The sequence below is a fragment of the Azolla caroliniana genome, unplaced genomic scaffold, assembly GCF_043228905.1.
Source record: "Azolla caroliniana isolate FFs.n. ecotype wild unplaced genomic scaffold, voAzoCaro1.0.p SCAF_18, whole genome shotgun sequence".
Lineage (NCBI taxonomy): Eukaryota > Viridiplantae > Streptophyta > Polypodiopsida > Salviniales > Salviniaceae > Azolla > Azolla caroliniana.
Genome location: NW_028230453.1, coordinates 10,276,442 through 10,282,471, shown reverse-complemented (window position 1 = coordinate 10,282,471; position 6,030 = coordinate 10,276,442). Strand labels below are relative to the sequence as shown.

The following is a 6,030-nucleotide window of genomic DNA, read 5'->3' as shown; positions in this document are numbered from 1 at the left end:
ATTCGACTTCTATGTCGACTATCTAGTCAGCCCGACTAATTGGTTGTGTCTTTGACCTGGATCACTTGGTATACCGTCGACTCCCCCCTTGTCTTCAATTGTCGACTCTCGATCCGCTCATTTGGCTCTTCCTTATCTTCGATTGTCGGCTCTCGGCCCAACCAGTCGGCTACTCCTTATCTTCGACTATTTGCTCTCAGTTCAACGAGTCGGCTACTCCCATAAGAGTGACATATTCCTAACACAAAGTGTCATCAACCTTGCGAAGAATGTCGTCTACCACTCGAGGACCAAGCACATCCAAAGGAGATACCATTGGCTCCGGGAGCAGGTAGAAGAAAGGGACTTTACATTTGTGAAGGTCCATACGAATGACATAGGATTGGATATGTTGATGAAGGTGCTACTAGTAGAAAGGTTGAATGTTGTCGCGTTGTTACGCGCGTGCGTGTAGAAGGGCGGGACCACAAGGGTCTCAGACGAGGAAAGAAGGGAAGCCGAGAAGATGATTCCGGACGCATTCCGAAAGCAACCAAACGAGAGAGGGAGAGAAAGAGAGGGAGAAAAAGAGGGAGCGCGCCCTTGACGCCGACTCACACACACACACACACACCGCCGACCCAACTCACGCCGTTATGTACGGGCAACGCAGGGAAGGGAACACCAAAACACCCACACACACAGAGACTTGAGTATGCACAGACGGATACTTGTATGTATATTACAAAGGGAGGAGAATACATTCCCGGCTTCGAGCCGGGCCACGGTAGGGTAGGTTACAACAGCAGTCTGCTGCCAAGCCGCCGTCCGGGGAGCTCTCGGGCTCGTCACGCAGAGCGGGGTCTTGCACAGGAGACCGAGCAGAAACAACCCTCAACAGTCGACCTCCCCACGAAGAAGAAGAAGAAGAAGAAGAAGAAGAAGAAGAAAAGGAAAACTAACTCTAAACCTAACGGTATACCCTCTAACACAAAAATAGGCAACCCTTTCACAAAGGGCGCTCCCTTCCTTTTATAGAAAAAGGAGAGGGATGCGTTACAATGTGGGATAAATCCCGACTTACATGGGATCTTCTGTCCCGACTTGACTACTCTTCGGCGCCATAAAGGCGCCCTCATTATTCACACTAAATGTACAAGGGTGAGCACACATGCTGCACCCCGCCGATGTAGCCAATGTTTTCCGGTTTCCGCCTCTGGCCGAAATTCTTCACGACAGCGTGTACCGACAAAGAGTCGAATTGGTGAAATACTCCATGCCGGAGTGAAGAGGGAGTTTGTTAGGAAACAGGTCCCTCCGGATGGGAAGAGGAGCACGAGTCGAAGAAAAGGGAGAACCTAATCGGTTGACAGCAACTTAGATGAGGCCGAAAAATCAAACCGATTGTTTGATTCGGTCCTGGCCGAAAATCGAATCCGAATCGATTCGGCTAATAGCTGAATCGGTCGAAGCCGACTCGGGGTTATATCTATAAATTGTTAGGAAACAGGTCCCTCCGGATGGGAAGTGAGAAGAACAGTACTGATGTACCCGGCAACGGAAGACTCGGTGAGAACCGGATGACGAGTACCCGGCAAGAGCCGGATGGTGAAGACCCGGTGAGAACCGAATGACGAGTACCCGGCTAGAGCCGGATGGTGAAGACCCGGTGAGAACCGAATGAGAAGTACCCGGCAAGAGCTGGATGGTGAAGACCTGGTGAGAACCGGATGACAAGTGCTCGACAAGAGCCGGATGATGCAGGCCCGGTGAGAAGTGCTCACCGGATGAAGGGACATATTCGTAAATATGTTTTTGAGAGTCCATCGGGGCTATATTTGTAAATAGCTGAAAAGTCATATTAGTATAAATATGACTTAGGGCAAACTTAGTAGGTCTTTTTTTTGTCATTCTTGTTGGTGCAAGAGTAGAGAGCGTGTAACAGTGTAGAGAGAGAGAGGGAGAGAGGGAGAGAGAGAGGAAGAGGTCGTTGCCTCTGTTGTAACTGCCGCCTGTGGCGAAGATCGTGAGCACGAGGTTGTTGCCTCCGTGAACTCACTGTTGTAATCATTGTGATATAGTGATAGTTTGGAGTCGATGGACTCCTGTGGTTTTTCCCTCTCAAGCTTTTCCACGTTAAACATCTTGTGCACTCTTGTCTCACCTTTGTATCGTGCGTTCATTACCCGTTTTCTGTGTTTGATTTTAGACTCAGTTATGGCCAAGCGTTGTTCATTGGGAGCGTGTAGTTCCTGTCATAAATAGAGTTAATGTGCCGTTGTGGTCTATATTTGTAAATAGCCCTGAATGTTGTATTAGTATAAATACACCTAGGGAAATCATTATTTTGGATGATCATTGCTGTATAGTTGTTGAACACAATTACAATTGGTTGTTGCCACTGAAACCAAGTGAGAGGGAGAGGGTGAGAGTTGTAACTCTGCCGCCATCTATTAGACGAAGACGACCTCGAGGTCGATGCCTGCGAATCTCCTCGTATTCCTCTCATTATAGTGATTTGTTTCTTGGGGTTTGTGGATTCCCGTGGTTTTTCCCTTTTCGGGTTTTCCATGTTAAAACCTTGTGTCTCTATACTTGAGTTTTTTGTTGTCTGTTTTCTTGTCATCTTGATCTTTGCACCCGCATAGACATATGTGTGAACCGGTTGTGGCCGATCGATTCTCTACAAAAAATATATAGTGATAGTCAAATATCTTATTACAGGAGAACTGGAAAGTTCAAAACTCCCTTAGATTTATGTATCGTTATATTATAGAGTAGTATTTCAACATAGACAAAGCCTTACTTTGGAGGTAGTTTCACATTGTCTATAATTTCAACAAGGGCTTAACTTCTATTTCAGTTGGAGCTTGGGATTTGCGAATTCTCCAACTTCATTCACCAGTCTTTCCTCCATCAACAAATCAACAATACCTTTGCCACTTTGTTATCATACTCTCAACACTACCATGTTTAACATGGTCGGAGAGATTTGCTCAATCAATTTCCTGTCTTCATTAAGGTATTGTTGCCTTTTGTTGGCACAAATGCAAATCTAATTCACTTTATCCCTTAATTCAATAAGCTTGGTCGTGATCACTACATCCTCGGAATGTATCCCCAAATCTATCAAATACATTGTATGGATGACTCGACCCATAGGAACACAACCACCCTGTTGACTAGAAGAAGGTATTTAGAAGTGATAAGTTGTTGTGGGCAGATTGGACTCAATCCATGAGTATGTGATGCATCGTCATCGACTGTGAATGCTTTGAGGGTAGCACACCCAAATCCTACCCATGTTTGTATGTCGTCTCACCTTCGTGGAGCTCAACATAAGTATATAATCTTGTGGAGGGGGGGGGGGGGGGGGGGGGGGGACATGTATGTATGTATGTATGGACATAAATTATGTAAATTGAACACACACACACAAACCGTGGTGTCTAACTACCACCAAATATTTATGAGGGCAAGTGAGGGAATCGCGGAGAGGGACGGTGCAGGTCACTAGATGAGGGTGCGTGCGATCTGCACCGTCCAATCTGGATGAAGAAAAGGCGCGAAAAAGCGTGCCATCAAAAATCCAAATTTAGGGGAGCCCGTCTCATTAAAGAAGGAGCCCGACTCTGTGAAAGGGAACCTGACTATATGAATGGGATTGACTATAATAACCCATACCTGTCATTTTTGCCTGTTTACAAACCAGTAGACAAAGGTTTAGGCTTTAGGGTTTAGGAGCGAGGCGCACCACCTGCTATCCTACTGTCCGTGAGCACCTGCTTACCTGCTGTCCAGAGGTATGTATCATATTTCTTGTCTATTTATGAATTGCTTAATATTTGTGTGTTCAATTTGTGAAAGCTCAAAATTTTGACGCATAAAATTGGATAGGCCCTAACTGTATAGGCCCAAAAATTGGAGTTTCCTCTCCAATATCTCTCTCAGTTTTGAAAAATGATGAGAGAACCTGAGTGTTAGTCTGTTAAATATCCTACAAGTTTTGGGGTCTATTATGATGGAAATAATGATTTGCATTGTTTTTGGCTTGATGCACACTTTTTGTGCTCTTTTTGATGAAGGGTATGCACTATTTCTTCCATTTTGAAGCCATGTGTTCAATATTCATGGGCATAATTAAATATGGGTTAAGGAAACGATCTGAAACACTGGCTTTTTCTTTTTGTTGTTAAAATGTGTAAAAAATTATATATCATTACAACGAGATCATGAACTAGCTTTACAAATGATAATAAACATATTTTAGTTGGAATTTTACCTAGCCAAAGAAATTGAATCAGGCATAAATATCATCACACCCTTCTTGTAGTCTCATATAGTTATGGCTAGGCAAGTCAAGATATAGAAAAGGTGGGGAAAAGTATATCTTGATTCATTCTCTATTTCTGTTAACAAGTTTCTGAATTTCGATAACTAGCCTTGAACCCAACTAACAAAGACAAAGTAACCATGCAAGTGGATACAATCGATCTTTTTTGCCTTTCAATGTAATTTAAAATATATGCAGATTGTGTGTATATATACATATATTGTTTTATGATCACCATGCATATGGATACTTCCCCTCCATTTTCTCTTTAATTGTAACTAAAGATATGTTATCCTGTGTAGATATACATTTGCTACTTTATGATGACCACTACGTGGATGCTTTCCATCCTTTTTGCATTTTCATGTGACTAACAACATGTGCAAGTTGTACATATGTATTGATTTAAGATTGTCGAAAAAGGAGATGAGGTTCACCTAGAAACACTCATGAAATTGTTTGTGTCTGTTCTTTGTTCTTTCATGAAAACATAGATATGGAAAGTGTGTATTGTAATTGCAGACAATCTCATAGAAGTGAAATGCTTATGCCCATCATTTAGATGCACATATACATATACAAACACGGATATTGATAAGGATACAGATACAGACACATGTAGATGCAACATCTTGGTAACAACATATCAGACAGTCGTAGTTTCTGATCAGTAATCCAAAAATCAGAAACCCTAATGGTTGCGAATTTCTGAATTTCATTGCAATTGAAGACTTCCAAAAGTTATTCCCTTCGTAAATTCATCTTTCTGAAAGGTACAAGTTGTTTCCACATTAGAAAATATAGAGGAAGTTGAGCTATGGCAAGAAGAAAACTGAGCAACAACTCTGTGAGTAGTGGAATAGAAAACTAGAGCCGATGATGATGCATTCAAAGAAGAAGAAAATACTGAAGATTGTGAAGTTCTTGGCTGGCTATTTGGTTCCTCCTGATCAAATTCACCTTATTCACCCCCTATAAACAGATTACCAAGACAAGTCACAAAACATTGACCGTAAGGAATATGTATAGATCAAAATTCACTGAATCATTTACCTTTTTGGCTATAACTTAACTTACTAAATGCATCTACAAGCATGACCCCATTCTGTCCTGTTTGAATAGCTTCTAAATTTAGTCGAGCATTAACTGGTACTGAACCGGTTTCATTGCAATTGCATCTTTGACCTTTTATCTTCCTTTCAGTACAATTTGATTTATCATGAAAAGATGTAATTGTCTTCAAGTTTAAAACCATAAACCCATTCTCAAGCACATCCACATCATGCAACCCATTCTTAGGTTTAATCGAGGTCAATTCTTCTCTTTTGAAGATGGCATGTGTTTTGTACAGATGGCTAGTCGGTCCAAGACCTTCATAGACTTTGATGCGGATTGAGGTGAAACAATACCCTATGAAGGGAGGTATGTCCTGAATCATTTCCCAAGTATATATTGTGTATAAATAGTGATGTTTGTATGCTAACTTGAATGATGGTTTAGGGTTTTTGTAAGAAAGGGTGCTAGATGCCCCAAATCCAACAATATGGATGGTGAAAACATCATTACTGAAGACTCGAACATGGATACGAACCCCATACATGACGTGGGGCCAGGTGTTGAGGATATCAGTGTTATGGGCATGACCATATAATATCCCGTGGTGAGAATTTACCATAGTATTCTATACACATGGATAAGTGTGAGGGTTAAACGAGAGT

The 6,030-nt window shown here is 42.0% G+C and overlaps 1 long non-coding RNA gene across 1 annotated transcript; it reads right to left on the bottom strand.

Annotated features, from left to right (window-relative positions):
• Positions 1-5,203: 5,203 nt before the first annotated feature.
• On the bottom strand, positions 5,204-5,636 carry LOC147852400 (uncharacterized). Its single transcript, XR_015531422.1, has 2 exons — positions 5,366-5,636; positions 5,204-5,284 (listed from the first exon to the last, which is right to left on the bottom strand). It is a non-coding gene; the product is annotated as an uncharacterized LOC147852400 (long non-coding RNA).
• Positions 5,637-6,030: the final 394 nt, after the last annotated feature.